This window comes from Bos grunniens, chromosome 22 (assembly GCF_055505025.1).
Source record: "Bos grunniens cultivar Pamir isolate PY7600 chromosome 22, Bosgru_T2T1.0, whole genome shotgun sequence".
NCBI classification, from domain to species: Eukaryota; Metazoa; Chordata; class Mammalia; order Artiodactyla; family Bovidae; genus Bos; species Bos grunniens.
In genome coordinates this window covers 5966118-5982347 of record NC_141186.1, presented here as the reverse complement: position 1 = coordinate 5982347, position 16230 = coordinate 5966118, and the positions used below count along the sequence as shown (strand labels likewise).

Genomic DNA, 16230 nt, shown 5'->3' with positions numbered 1-16230 from the left:
ACAGGATAGTAGATAGTAGATAGTGAAGTCGCTCAGTCGTGTCCGACTCTTTGCGACCCCATGGACTGTAGCTTACCAGGCTCCTCTGTCCATGGGATTTTCCAGGCAATAGTCCTGGAGTAGATTGCCATTTCATTCTCCAGGGGATCTTCCCAACCCAGGGATCAAACCCGGGTCTACTTGCAGTTAATGCTAGATGCTAACATCACAAGAGAAGACTCTACACATGGACATCATCAGATGGTCAACACCAAAATCAGATTGATTATATTCTTTGCAGCCAAAGATGGAGAAGCTCTATACAGTCAACAAAAACAAGACCAGGAGGTGACTGTGGCTCAGATCATGAACTCCTTATTGCCAAATTCAGACTTAAATTGAAGAAAGTAGGGAAAACCACTAGACCATTCAGGTATGACCTAAATCAAATCCCTTATGATTATACAGTGGAAGTGAGAAATAGATTTAAGGGCCTAGATCTGATAGATAGAGTGACTGATGAACTATGGACAGAGGTTCGTGACATTGTACAGGAGACAGGGATCAAGACCATCATCATGGAAAAGAAATGCAAAAAAGCAAAATGGCTCTCTGAGGAGGCCTTACAAATAGCTGTGAAAAAAGAGAAGTGAAAAGCAAAGGAGAAAAGGAAAGATATAAGCATCTGAATGCAGAGTTCCAAAGAATAGCAAGAAGAGATAAGAAAGCCTTCCTCAGTGATCAATGCAAAGAAATAGAGGAAAACAACAGAATGGGAAAGACTAGAGATCTCTTCAAGAAAATTAGAGATACCAAGGGAACATTTCATGCAAAGATGGGCTCGATAAAGGACAGAAATGGTATGGACCTAACAGAAGCAGAAGATATTAAGAAAAGGTGGCAAGAATACACAGAAGAACTGTACAAAAAAGATCTTCATGACCCAGATAATCACGATGGTGTGATCACTCATCTAGAGCCAGACATCCTGGAATGTGAAGTCAAGTGGGCCTTAGGAAGCATCACTATGTTATGGGAACTCATGTACACCTGTGGCAGATTCATGTTGATGTATGGCAAAACCAACACAATATTGTAAAGTAATTAGCCTCTAATTAAAATAAATAAATTTAAATTAAAAAAAAAAAAAAAGAAAGCATCACTACGAGCAAAGCTAGTGGAGGTGATGGAATTCCAGTTGAGCTATTTCAAATCCTGAAAGATGATGCTGTGAAAGTGCTGCACTCAATATGCCAGCAAATTTGGAAAACTCAGCAGTGGCCACAGGACTGGAAAAGGTCAGTTTTCATTCCCACCCCAAAGAAAGGCAATGCCAAAGAATGCTCAAACTCCCACACAATTGCACTCATCTCACACGCTAGTAAAGTAATGCTCAAAATTCTCCAAGCCAGGCTTCAGCAATATGTGAACCGTGAACTTCCTGATGTTCAAGCTGGTTTTAGAAAAGGCAGAGGAACCAGAGATCAAATTGCCAACATCAGCTGGATCATGGGAAAAGCAAGACAGTTCCAGAAAAACATCTACTTCTGCTTTATTGACTATGCCAAAGCCTTTGACTGTGTGGATCACAATAAACTGTGGAAAATTCTGAAAGAGATGGGAATACCAGACCACCTGACCTGCCTCTTGAGAAATCTGTATGCAGGTGAGGAAGCAACAGAACAGGACATGGAACAACAGACTGGTTCCAAATAGGAAAAGGAGTATGTCAAGGCTGTATATTGATACCCTGCTTATTTAACTTCTATGAAGAGTACATCATGAGAAACGCTGGACTGGAAGAAACACAAGCTGGAATCAAGATTGCTGGGAGAAATATCAATAACCTCAAATATGCAGATGACACCACCCTTATGGCAGAAAGTGAAGAGGAACTAAAAAGCCTCTTGATGAAAGTGAAAGAGGAGAGTGAAAAATTTGGTTTAAAGCTCAACATTCAGAAAACGAAGATCATGGCATCCGGTCCCATCACTTCATGGGAAATAGATGGGAAACAGTGGAAACAGTGTCAGACTTTATTTTGGGGGGCTCCAAAATCACTGCAGATGGTGACTGCAGCCATGAAATTAAAAGACGCTTACTCCTTGGAAGGAAACTTATGACCAACCTAGATAGCATATTCAAGAGCAGAGACATTACTTTGCCAACAAAGGTCCGTCTAGTCAAGGCTATGGTTTTTCCTGTGGTCATGTATGGATGTGAGAGTTGGACCGTGAAGAAGGCTGAGTGCCAAAGAATTGATGCTTTTGAACTGTGGTGTTGGAGAAAACTCTTGAGAGTCCCTTGGACTGCAAGGAGATCCAACCAGTGCATTCTGAAGGAGATCAGCCCTGGGATTTCTTTGGAGGAAATGATGCTAAAGCTGAAACTCCAGTACTTTGGCCACCTCATGCGAAGAGTTGACTCAATGGAAAAGACTCTGATGCTGGGAGGGATCGGGGGCAGGAGGAGAAGGGGACAACAGAGGATGAGATGGCTGGATAGCATCACTGACTTGATGGACGTGAGTCTGGGTGAACTCTGGGAGTTGGTGATGGACAGGGAGCCCTGGCGTGCTGCGATTCATGGGGTTGCAAAGAGTCAGACACGACTGAGCGACTGAACTGAACTGAACTGAACTGAACATCATGCCATTTATTATTACTTTCTCAGCGGACTCAACATCCGGGGGAACCATTACTAAATCTGTCTTCTGCAGACACCATTGCTGCTTGTGATCATTGGGTCACTTCTCTGCCATTGGTTGCCCCACCAATCAGACCACCAATATATGGATTTTTTTTCCTCATTTGTTTGATTTGAGGCAGCAATGAGCTTATAGCACTGTTGTGCCAGCTGCTATGGTGGACATAGACAATAGACTAAAAATGGCAGAAGGGAATCGATACTTAGTAAAGATTCCCAAAGAGCTTTATCTACTTCATCCAGTTTAATTATCGTAGCAGCTCTGCATGGTAGGGATATGATTGCCACATCACAAATGAGTCCTGAGAGTTTAAGTGATTTGCCTGTGCTCACTTAGCATGTAGGGGAATGACCGGGACTTACATCCATGTCTTTGCCCCATGGGATAGTGCTGTGTCCTGCAGCAGACCACCCTTTGATGGGCTCACCAGCGAGCTGGGTGAGAGGAAATGCACGTACTGTAAGGCAGGTCTAGACTGATAGATTGCTACACCATCTGAGTGAGAAGGGCAGTAGTGGAACATGGCAGACAGGCTGCCAGCCTCATCCACATCCTCTTGCCTGAAACTGTCCACAGCCACTGCTGTGGGGGGAAACACGCCTGGCCCTGGTTCCACAGTGGTCTGGGACGGTGGTGGACAGTGACCCAGCTGGGAACAAGCTGATGCTTTCTACTGTTTTAGGACTTCTAGACTGTATAGCTGGTTAGAGTTGGGTGTTCCAGTTAGGAGGTGGTGCAGTGCTGGGTTTGGTGTGCTCCTATCCCGTGACTGTGTAACAAATGATGGAACATTTGCCAGATTAAAACAGCACCGACTCAAAATAGCCTGCAGCTCTGGAGGTCAGAGGTCCAGGCCCTAGTGGCTGGGTTCTTCCACAGCTTACAGTTTCACAAGAGTGGAACTGTTGGAATGTACTTCTAGCTCTCTGGGGGCAGTCGACCAAGTTCAGTTTTTCAGTAGCTGTAGGGTTCTCGTCTCCTTGCTGGCTGGTGACTGGGTCTCTTCTTAGTTCCTTGGCACTGCCTGCAGTCTTGGCCCTGTAGCCTGCTTCGTCCCCAAGGCCAACACTGGAGAATTTCCCTCATATTTAATTCCTTTCCTTCTTGTTGTTTAGTCATTAAGTCATGTCTGACTCCTTGCAACCCCATGGATTATAGCCTGCCAGGCTCTTCTGTCCGTGGGATTTCCCAGGCAAGAATACTGGAATGGCTTTCATTTTCTTCCCCAGGGGATCTTCCCAACTCAGGGATCGAACCCATGTCTCCTTCATTGGCAGGCGGATTCTTTGCCACTGAGCCACCAGGGAAACAATCCCTTTCCTGCTTCTACTCTTTTTCTCAGGAAGAGCTCAGACGGTCAGGCTCGCCCAATACCCCTTTTTCCTTAAAGTCCACTGTGCCATTTAATGTCACCTGATCATGGGAGTGAGGTCCATCACACTCAGGATCCTGGAGGTTACATGGGCATGTCCACTGGGGAGTGGGAACTCGTAGGGGCATCTTAGTATTTTGCCTGGTAGAGATGAGGTTGCCCTTGGGGGCCACGTGCAAACCGGATGAAGAAGCCTAGAGGGGGGAAGGAGAGAGGGAGGCACTATGAGGGCAGGGCCACGGCTGGGCAGCCCTGCGGGAGGGCTCCGCACATACCCGTGTGCAGAGAGGTTAGCTGCCCTTTTTTCCTGGGGCACTTCTGGTTTCCATCAGGCCCTGGTGCAGTTCAGCCTCCGGCTCTTGGGTTCTGTGCAAGGGCCCAGTGTATCTGGGATGAATTTTCCTTTGTGCTGTGCTACCTTGAGAGGATTTGTTTTCTGTCATCTGAGTGGATGTGAATCTCCATCTGTAAACTCAGATGCAGGCAGATTTTATTTTCTTTTGTCTATAAATCAGACTAATTTCTGTCTGGAGCCACTTTCCACTTAGAAACAGTCTCAATCGATTCAGAGCTTCCTTTGGTTTCGCATATGTGCTGTCTGTATCCCCCGCCCCTCGCCCCTTGGGCTTCCCCATAGCCGCAGACACCCACAGACTTTCACACCGCGTATTCATCTCTTCGCCTGGGCTCTGCCCTGCCTGCCGGGGCTTCTCTCTGTCCTCCCCACTCCTTCCTGGGTGGAGGTGTTCATGCTCCCTGGGAGCATCCCTCAACCCGTGGGGCCCTCAACAGGTTTCTTTTGCTGGTGTATTTGCCCCCTCATCTCTGCAGTGGGGAAATCCCAGAGGCCAAGCTCTTCATTTGTTTCCAGAGTGACAGGCACAAAGCGGTCACCCTCCCCTCTGCTGAGTAATTGCCCCCTCCCTACTGATGGGCCCATGGATTAGCTCAGCAGTAAAGAGTCAGCCTGCAATGCAGGAGATGCGGGTTTGATCCCTGGCTTGGGAAGATCCGCTGGAAAAGGGCGTGACGACCCACTCCAGTATTCTTGCCCAGAGAATCCCGTGAACAGAGGAGCCTGGCGGGCTATAGTCCAGTGGGTCATAAAGAGCTGGAGGCGACCGAGCACACACGCATAGAAAATGCTTAACCCACAGGACCTGCTTCCAGAGAAATGCACCCTAAGACACACACACAGCCAAGTCTTTGCAGGGGCAGGGGGCTAAGGTGGTCCTTGATGCCCCTGGTCAGAGAAGTGCAGCTGAGATGTCCGTCTCCCTGTGGTTTCCTAAGTCAGCAGATTGTTTCACAGATTAGATCCCCTGCTTCCAGCCAACCTTCTTGCTACTTCTGGCTGCCCACATCTCTAACTTCCTGACCACATCATACAACTGGGTCAGTGGGGGTCCTGGCAGGAGACAGATGGTACACTCAAGCTGGATATTTTGCGATGAGTGTACAGGTATGAGAAGGATGTAAGAAAACCATAAGAGATGGTGCAGGGAAATATCCCGCTCCAGTCTGGGGGTGCAGGGACTACTGCCCTCCTAGGGCTGAAGGGGCCAGGGAAGGAGCCCTCTCAGGAAGCTGAAAAGGTGCAGTTGTAAGGAGAGCGCTCCTGCACAGGAGCTTTGGTCATCGTGGAGCCAGACTTCAGACAGACCGGAGGCTGAGGGAGTATTTACTCAAGCGTAACTCTCGCTCCTGTCCATTTACTGCTGGTGCACCCCTGGGGACCCCAGCTGAAGGCTGCAGGGTGCAGGGACCACCTGGCATTGTCCACACGCAGCAGCCCTCTGAGGAGAGGAGGAGGGTGGAGGCAGCTCAGCCTAGACCTGCAGGGGCAGATGGAGGCTGTGGAGCTATCGCCGTGCTCCCTCCGCTTCCCACGGACTCTCTGCAGGAAGTGGGCTTGGGCACGGACCTCAGGTACCCTTAGCTCTGGGGCGGCATTGTGGCTGCATGCGTTTGTGTGCGTGTTTGTGTGTGTTTGTGTGTGTGGAAATTGTTTGGTGACTGCGGTACCTTCCTGTGACTGCTGTAACTAATGACAGGTTCAGTGGCTTAAGGCAAGAGTTTATTCTCTTATAGCTGGAGGTCAGAAGTATGTATAGAGTCATATTTGGCCCGCTGCTGCTGCTACTGCTGCTAAGTCGCTTCAGTCATGTCTGACTCTGTGCGACCCCATAGACAACAGCCCACCAGGCTTCCCCATCCCTGGGATTCTCCAGGCAAGAACATTGGAGTGGGTTGCCATTTCCTTCTCCAATGCATGAAAGTGAGAAGGGAAAGTGAAGCTGCTCAGTCGTGCCAACTCATAGCGACCCCATGGACTCCAGCAGAGGACCGGGCTCCTCCGTTCATGGGACTTTCCAGGCAAGAGTACTGGAGTGGGGTGCCATCGCCTTCTCCGACTTGGCCCACTAGGCCAAAGTAAAGAAATCAGTAGAACTGGCCCCTTTTGGAGACTCCAGAGGAGAATGTTTTCCTGCCTTTTCTAGCTACTAGAAGCCACCTGCCCTCTTTGGATCCTGGCCTCTTCCTTCATTTTCAGAGTGCGTCACTCTAGTCTTTGCTTCCTTCGTCATGTTGCCTCCTCCTCTCTGTAGTCAATCTCCTCTGTCTCCGTCTTCTAAAGACCATTGGGATTACATGTTAAGCCCATTAGGGTAATTCAGGGTAGTCTCCCCATCTCAAGATACTTAATCACATCTGCAAAGTCCCTTTTGCCACAAAAAGTGAAAGTCACTAAGTTGTGTCCGACTCTGCGACTCCGTGGATCATAGTCCACCAGGCTCCTCTGTCTATGGGATTCTCCAGGCAAGAACACTGGAGTGGGTAGCCAGTCCCTTCTCCGGGGGAATCTTCCCGGCCCATGGATTGAACCCGGATAGCCTGCATTGCAGGCAGATTCCTTTCTGTCTGAGCCACCATAGAAGATAACATGCTCACAAATTGCAGGTATTAGGATCTGGACATCTTTATTCAGTTCACCAGAGTAGGAATGGACTCTTTCTAAAATTAAAAAAAATTTTTAATTAAATTTTTTATTCTAGTATAGTTGATTTATAATGTTTCAGGTATACAGAAAAGTGATTCAGTTATATACATACACACACACACATATATTCTTTTTCAGGTTCTTTTCCCTTACAGTTTATTGCAATATATTAAATATAGTTCCCTGTGCCACACAGTAGGACCTTGCTTATCTGTTTTATACGTACTAGTGTGTCTCTGTTAATCTCAAACTGCTTATTCATCGCTTCCACTCACCTTTCCCTTTCGGTGACCATAAGTTTGTTTTCTATGTCTGTGAGTCTGTTTCTGTTTTGCAAATAAGTTCTTTAGAGTTCCCATATAAGTGATATCATATGGTGTTTTTCTTTCTATTTCTGATTTACTTCACTTAGTGGGATCATCTGTAGGTCCATCCACGTTTCTGCAAATGGCATTATTTCATTATTTTTTAATGGCTGAGTAATATCCCATTGTATATATGTACCACATCTTCTTTATCCATGCATCACTTGACGGGTACTTGCGTAGTTCCATGGCTTGGCTGTTGTAAATAGTGCTTCTGTGAACGTTGGCTTGCATGTATCTTTTCGAGGAATGGACTCTTGAGTCAGTGGCTTGAGTTCACATCTCAACCCTGACATTTATCAGAGTCACGACCTCAGAAAAATTACTTAGTCTCTGTGAGTCTCAGTTTCATCATCTGTTAAATGGGGAAAGCAATAACACACACACTGTGTCATTATGATAAGGATGGAATGAGGAAGTGAAGGGAAAGTGCTCATCCCAGGACACAGTCAACATTCAGTAAATGTTGGTGTCATTATTTCTCTGATGCTGTTTAGGGCCTGGGCCATGTGTCTGGTGCTTTTGTCTGCAGCATCCACTTTCTTCTTCAGCTAATAGCACTTCAGTTTTTCTTAGGGGACTTCCTCTACCTCATTCTCTGTCCAGGGGGTTTATGTGGGGCTGAATTTATTCCCAGCCCCAGGGATGGGTGTGGGGCCCAGGCCTAAACTCACCAGTATGGTTTCCTTGCTTTGGTCTTGGATTGGTTTAAGGATGAGCATGGGAACCAAACTGTCCCAAGCAGCATGAATCCCTACTTGTCCAGGAGTGACCAAAGAATAGAGTTGCAGAGGGCAGATGTATGAAGCTGTAAAAATGAGCAGAGGTTTTGTTTTGTTTTTTCCTCTTTTAAAGTGTTACCACACTGTTAAGCCACCTGGAGGGTGGGAGGAAGAATCAAAGTTAAGGATAGAGAACCCTGAAATCTGTGATGAAGCCTCAAATCCAGCTCATCCTGAAACCAGCGCTTCTGTGGTCTTTCCAGTTACATGAGCCAACACAGTCCCCTTCTTGCTTAAGCCAATTTTAATTGGGTTTTTGGTCATTTTGGGGCTTCCCCGGTGGCTCAGATGGTAAAGAATCTGCCTGCAGGGGGGTAGACCCAGGTTCGATTCCCAGGTTGGAAAGATCCCCTGGAGAAGGGAATGGCAACCCATCCAGTATTCTTGCCTGGAGAATTCCACTGACAGAGGAGCCTGGTGGGCTACAGTCCACAGGGTCACAAAGAGCTGGACACAACTGAGTGACTTAACGCTTTCTCTTGGTCATTTTTAATCTGAAAGATTTCTCAGTGGAGCCATGGGGAATGGGGATCCTTTCTTTCTCTTTGAGAGAGAATAGAGATTTCCTGGCCATTCCTTGGCCTGAGAAGGCTCAGCCATGTGTCTGAGGCTGTGGAATATTCCTGGGGAACAGGGAGGCCCCTGACCTTCTTCCCTATGGTTCACAGTGACAGCGACGACAATGATGGTAACTTAACTGCTCCTGTGTGCCACCCAGGAGGCTAAGTCATTTCTAATTCTTGCAGCAGTGCTTCAAGGAAAGGGTTAGTTTACAGACACGGAAGTGAATGAGAGTGCAGGGAGGTAAAGTAAAATTTCCAAGGTCAAATCACTCACAGCGGCAGAAGTAAGAGGCACACCTGGGTCTTTCTAGGTCCTGTCTCCTCTGCAGCAGTGCGTCCCAGAGGCGTTCAGGGACCAGTCCCGTGACCAAGCTTTAGATGAGTCTGTCTGCCGTAGGCACACGCAGGTGGCCCTCCTGGGGACTGGGGCTCCCCTTCTCTCGGGCTGTGCTCAGCTCGTCAGAAGGTGCACTGACCCCTGGACTCCGAGACTCTCCCCACTTTGCCTGCATCCATCTCCCCTCCCCCACATTTCCCCATGTTTTACTTAAATCTCCGTGTGTGTTGTGTTTGTACCCAGAGGATTTCCCTCCGTGTTCAAATCAGGCGTTGTATGCTGTTGCCACTCTTTCATCCACAGATTTATCCCTTTAAAGGTGTACGTCTAAACTGAGACAAGTGTACAATGTAAAGCCATAGAAAGCAGTTATTGCCTTTTGAGCCTTCGTATCCTAAGGTAGATAATAGCAATGGACCAGTGAATAGCAAACATCACACAAACACATCCACACATGTCAAGATAGAACAGCACATGGCAATGATGAATCCAGGTATACCTGAATCTCAGCTTTACACACACCACTTTGTAATCTGGGCAGGTTACTTAATCATCTACCTCTCGGGATACTCAACTAAAAATTGGAAATGGTAATAATGTCTCATAGGGTCGCTGTGGGGATTATAGTTTTTGTGTGGGAGGACTGTAAGTGTGGAGTGGCAATTACAAATGTTAAGCACTTAGCCCAGTGCCTGACTCATAATGAGAACTCAATAGTATTAACTATTTTTATTAGTGTATGTATATACAAGAAAAAATAAAACAGTCATAATATATACACTTGCTGTGTAATATGCACAAGTGTGGAATCAGATTTGTAAAAGAATAATGGAGGCTGAAATATATAGATATATATATTTGGTTATTGCAGTTTGGCCCTAGAGACCAGACAGCTCTTTAGAGAGGATGCTTTTCATGAGAAAAATGGAGTCTTTTATCCATTCAGACTGTAGTCAGGGACTAAGAGCCACAGCTTTTGACACACAGTCTCTGAGGTACTCAGACATAGTCTGGATATAGAAATGTCTCATCGGGACATATCAGGACCAATCGCCAACTGTCAGGGGCACCGGTGAGACAACGAATCATTCTTGAAGAGTGATGCCCACAAACGATTCAAGAGTCGTTGTTGATTTCCAGGGGCCCCCAGGTCTCAGCAGAGAGAACAAGACAGGAAGTATTGTCAGCTGTTAATAGGGCAAATTTCACACGCCTCTCACACCCACTCAGTGACCGCAGTTTATGTCTCCTCAGTCTTCGTGTGCTGTTGGCACAGCTCCGATTCTCCTTTTCTGAGAGCTGCCACCAAGGTAGCACACCCCTGAAGCCCTGTCTCTATTAGCCTGACGACCTCATCTAGCATCATTGATTAAACAGCTGGGCCTATCAGTCCCTCCTCTAGGAGTCTGCAATTTGCAATGTATCATTACTGGTGAGCTTTCTGAACTGAGGGCTTAACAACTTGGGCGCTTGGGAGAGTGAGGGCCAGGCGAGGATGGAGAGGAGTAGGAATGAGAGCAAGAGAAAGAGGGAGAAAGAGAGAAGGGACGATGCCTCAGTTCCCGACTGCTCTCCAGGTCTTGGTTCTGCCACCTGCCTCTGCCCACCACCCCCCAAAAACCATCACTCTTGAATATTTTTGAGTCCTAATAAATGCCACTCACTTTTTTGGGCTTCCCTGGTAGCTCAGCTGGTGAAGAATCTGCCTGCAATGCAGAAGACCCTGGTTTGATTCCTGGGTCAGGAAGATCCCCTGGAGGAGGGCATGGCAACCCACTCCAGTATTCCAGCCTGGAGAATTTCATGGACTGAATAGCCCATGGGGTTGCAAAGCATGGGATGTGACTGAGTGACTTTCACTTCACTTCACTTTTTTGTTAATACTAGCTTGACACATGTCCTGTGTTAACTTTAAAAAGTATGTAAACAGATAATATCCAAGTTTCCCAATATTTCTTTTAATCTCTTTTTAACTTTAAATTTATTAATTTAAGATTTCTTTTTAATTAAGGGTACAGTGTACACAGTTAACAGACACATATCATATTGAGAGAAAACATTTGCAATGTCTAAACTGACAAGTTATAATTTCTAGACTATATTAAAAACTTTAAAAAATTAACAAGAAAAACCCAACACTCCAACAGAAAAACAGATAAAAGATATGAGCAGGTAGAGTATAAAAGATGGACTCCCAAATGGCTAAGAAGCATACAGAGAATACTCTAACTCATTAATAATCAAGAGTTAATAGTAAAGCAATGATGAGTTACTAATATCATTTGACACCCATTCCCAGGTGGCTCAGATGGTAAAGAGTCTGCCTGTAATGCAGGAGACCCAGATATGATTCCTGGGTCAGGAAGATCCCCTGGAGAAGGGAATGGCTACCCACTCCAGTATTCTTGCCTGGAGAATTTCATAGACAGAAAAGCCTAGTGGGCTACATATTCCATGAGGTCACAAAGAGTTGGACACCACTGAGCAACTAACACTTTCACTTTTCAGGCTGGCAAAATATAGAAAATCTGGAAAGGGGAGACGTGGGGATCATGTAGACGTGCACAGCCACCTTGGAGAGTTTTGGCATTCTTGGTTGTGTGGCATCTACTTGTAGTCTGCTCTTGGGTGTATAGCTCAAAGAATACCCACCCTGGTCTACAGGAGGCATGTAGAGATCTCATTGTCCCAGCTTGTTTGTGGAGGTGAGGAGCTGGAAGTGATTCCACCGTCCGAGGAATGCATAGGCAAAATGTGGTTTTGCATATGTGAACAGCAGAAATGGACTTGAGCCGTCTATAACAACCAGGACATTTAAGAAATTAGTGCTAATATCCAAAGTATATAAAATACTCATACAACTCCAAAGTAGAAAACCAAGCAATCTGATTAAAAAACGGACAGAAGATCTGAAAAGACATTTTTCTGAGGAAGACTTACAGAAGGCCAACAGGCACACGAAAAGATGATCAACATAACTAATCATCAGGGAAATGAAAATCAAAACAATGAGGTAGTGTTGCTATTGTGCTGAGGTGTATCATCTCACAGCTGTCAAAATGACTCACCAAAAAGACGAGAAATTACAGGTGTTGGCAAGGATTGGAGAAAAGGGAACCCTCCAACACTGTTGGTGGGAATATAAATTGGTGCAACCACTATAGAAACATGGAGCTTCCTCAAAAAATCAAACCTAGAACTGCCATATGATTCGGAAGTCCCACTTCTGGGTATTTATCTGAGGAAAACAAAAACACTAATTCGAAAAGATACACGCACTGCCATTCGTTGTAGCATTATTTACAACAGCCAAGATACAGACACAGCTAAGTGTCCATTGATGGATGAATTGATAAAGAAATTGCGATTTATACACACACACACTCACACATACAATGAAATACTATTCAGACATAGAAAAGGGTGAAATCTTGCCATTCATGACATCATGATGGGACCTTGAGGGCATTATGCTAAATAAAATAAATCAGAGAAAGACAAATACTGTATCATCTTGCATATGTGTAATCTAGAAAAAAAAATCAATAAATACAAAAAGTAAAGCTAAGCTCACAGATACAGCAAACAGAGTGATGATTGTAAGGTGGGAAATGGGGCAGGGGTAATGGATGAACTGTATTTTTTTTTTGTTTGTTTAAATAAATTAAAAAAATTTTAAAAGCTAGTGCTTAGTAGAGGTTGGAAGGAAGCATAATGAGGTGGGTCACATTTCACATAGGAGAAATGCTGCAGAGCAAAGAGCAGCGTGTATTTATAGCATGGACCTAAAAACAGGATGATGGCTGCTGATGGGGAGGGAAACAGGAAAAAGAAAAGTCATAAGAAGTGTGGGTAAGTAAATAAAGCAAGAGTAGGCTCTTGTCCAGACTGATCATGATAATGTCCCAGGGACCAAGGGATATGATTAACTCCACGCTTTCCATAGAGGTCCACGTTTTGGTCATGTGGGGTGACTCGAGTAGCCCTGGCTTTACCTAAAAGCCTCAGGCAGTGGGAATGGAGAGGTGGGTGGCATAAGGACCCTCAGGCAGCATCCTCTGTGTTGTTAACATCCTGTTTTCTACCAGATGAGTGTGGGTGACTCAAATGCATGTGGAGGTTCTGTTTTGTTTCCAGCTTCTCCCATTCACTATTTCTTGCCCTTGAATTGGAAGGATTTATTACAGTTACAAGGCTTTATCTTCTCCTTTTCTCTGTTCTGTTCAGTTCTGTTTAATTTAAACCTTGCTTTCTCCTTCTCCAGATTGCTTTGGATTCAAACTTGCTGCCAAAGCATTGCCAGATCCCTCCCCCTTGCCAGTCAGGCTTGGCACAGTCGCAGCCTCCTTGTGTGGAAATGTTTTTCGTGGCAGTGTCTCTCAGCTGACTGTGGTGATGTCATAGGTGGCCTCAGCGCACAGGACAGACATGTAACAGGACCCCATGTAACAGGGGTCGTGAAGCTGCCATGAAAATCAGACTGTGTGCATTGGGCATAGGATACTGGCAGCAATTGTGTGTGGTGGTACACGCGTGGGGATTCAGCTGGTCCATAGGACTGTTTATCCTTCTCAAGTAGGTTGGGCCACTCCCTTGGCTGATTACACACCCAAAATTCTATTTTATGCAAAGCTTACATGATTCTCTCCATGATTTTATAAAAGGAACAGCCTCCTTAAATTGTGAGCTGGTTTGACCCAGTCTCACTGATGGAAGTAATAAGCAACTATATAGAAATGTGTCCTTTCTGGACTGCCCGACTGAAATGCTTAATATTTACCAAACAAACATGTTGAGATCAGTTGTCCTTTTTCTGTTGGTTTCTGTTTGCAAATCATGACTTTGATGATTGAATTTTACAGTCTTCCATGTGGTAGATTTATTTTTTGGGGCTCCAAAATCACTGCAGATGGTGATTGCAGCCATGAAATGAAAAGACTCTTACTCCTTGGAAGGAAAGTTATGACCAACCTAGACAGCATATTAAAAAGCAGAGACATTACTTTGTTAACAAAGGTCCGTCTAGTCAAGGCTATGGGTTTTCCAGTGGTCATGTATGGATGTGAGAGTTGGACTATAAAGAAAGCTGAGTGCCGAAGAATTGATGCTTTTGAACTGTGGTGTTGGAGAAGACTCTTGAGAGTCCCTTGGACTGCAAAGAGATCCAACCAGTCCATCCTAAAGGAGATCAATCCTGGGTGTTCATTGGAAGGACTGATGTTGAAGCTGAAACTCCAATCCTTTGGCCACCTGATGTGAAGAGCTGACTCATTGGAAAAGACCCTGATGCTGGGAAAGATTGAAGACGGGAGGAGAAGGGGATGACAGAGGATGAGATGGTTGGATGGCATCACTGACTCAGTGGACATGAGTTTGGGTGGACTCCGGGAGTTGGTGATGGACAGGGAGGCCTGGCGTGCTGCAGTTCATGGGGTCACGAAGAGTTGGACATGACTGAGCGACTGAACTGAAACTGGAATGTGGTAAGATAATTTTTCTGGTCTTGGCCTGTAGTCCTATTTGGATAAGATCCCGTCTCATTGAAGTTCCAAAATTCTGAGTGAACAAGTTGGAGGACCAGTAAAGGGGGCAGGACACACACACACACTCACTCACTCACTCTGTGTCTCTGTTTTCATGAGAGAGAGTCAGTGAAACAGAGAGAGACACATGCAGAAAGGAAGTCGGCATCAGGGTAGCCCGAGAAGCTTGTCCTCTGTGGTCAGGGAAATACGTAATGGTCATCATATTCCCAGAGGAGTAATGATGACTCCGATGCTCTCTGTGGTGGCTGCAGATTTGGATTCCATCTTGGCCAGTGTGATGAGGGATGTGGAAGTGTAGAAGAGATCTCCCTTCTACTTTGATCAGTGATTTCTCCATTTCTTGTAGGCACCAGCCTCCCTGAGCCTGATTGCTGAAGAAACCAAAGTTATAAATATGTGTAATGTTCTAATTCTATTTTTGTTGGGCAGGAGTGAAATTGGAAAAGGAAACTAATTTCCTTAAAAAACAAAATGCATCAATGCATCATGCTAAAACATGGATGGACCTCAGAAACATGCTGAGTGAAAGAACCAAATGCAAAAGACCACATTATTATGTGATTCTGTTTATATGAAATTGCCAATAAAGGCCATAGGTAGAGACAGAAAGTCAACTGATAGCTGCCCAAAGCCAGGAATGGGAACCAGAAGTGCCTGCAGATGGATAGAGCAGATCTTTATTGGGCTGATGGAGGTGTTCTAGTATTAAATTCTGGTCCTGGTTGCGTAACTCTGTGAATTCACAAAAAAAATTGTTGAATTTATATTTAAGACAGGTGAAGTTTATGGTGAATAAGGTATACCTCAATATGTATATTTGTTAAAAAAGAAGATAATTATGCTCAATGATGTTGTAGGTTACTGCCGTTTGGTTCTGTACAAGTTGACAGTGTAAGCCAGTTCTTATTTCCTGGTCTGGAGGAAGTGGATTCCTAGTGCCAGGAGACAGCCACTGCCTGCTGGTTTATATGGAGCTGCCCCGCATGCCATCCAGCCACCGTCTGAGGACTGGAGGGACTCGTCACTGGGCTGGTCACTCTGTGCCCAGTGGCAGCCCCGTGCCTGCCTCCCGGCCCATCATGGGCTCTGCACCTCCTCAGCCTGTGGTCTTCTCTCTGTGAAAGATGGTCTCTCTTGGACAGTGGAGTTATCACTCATCACCCCTGGGCTGGGAAGGCAGTCCAGTGCCCATCTTAGAATCCTACGGTTTTCCAGGTGTGGTTTTCTGGGTGTCCGTGTCCCACACAGGACACGGGCTCTTCGAGGATGAGAGCCTCTGATAGTCGTCCTGGTGTTCTCAGTGCTTGGTGCATCGTGAATGCGCAGTCATTCGTCACTGGTCTGAGAGGACGCTGTCTGCCCGAGAGTTGCTGCTGACCTCATGGAAGGGGATGGTGACGTTGACTCATTAAGGGCAGTAGGAGAGCGCCAAGTCATAAGTAGACTGATTTTTGTTGTGTCATTTTCTTTTTCCACAAAACTCCTGACTGAAAAACCACCGAAACTCAGTGTGGAAGCAGAGCTGATCTTCTCACTCATGCACCTGTGTGTTGGTCGGGGGATGAGGTTGACTGACTG

General features: G+C 45.8%; 1 long non-coding RNA gene across 8 annotated transcripts in view; it reads left to right on the top strand.

Annotated features, from left to right (window-relative positions):
• LOC147347952 (uncharacterized) overlaps positions 1–16230 on the top strand; it is a 146727-nt gene that overhangs the window by 42541 nt on the left and 87956 nt on the right. The window lies entirely within an intron of this gene.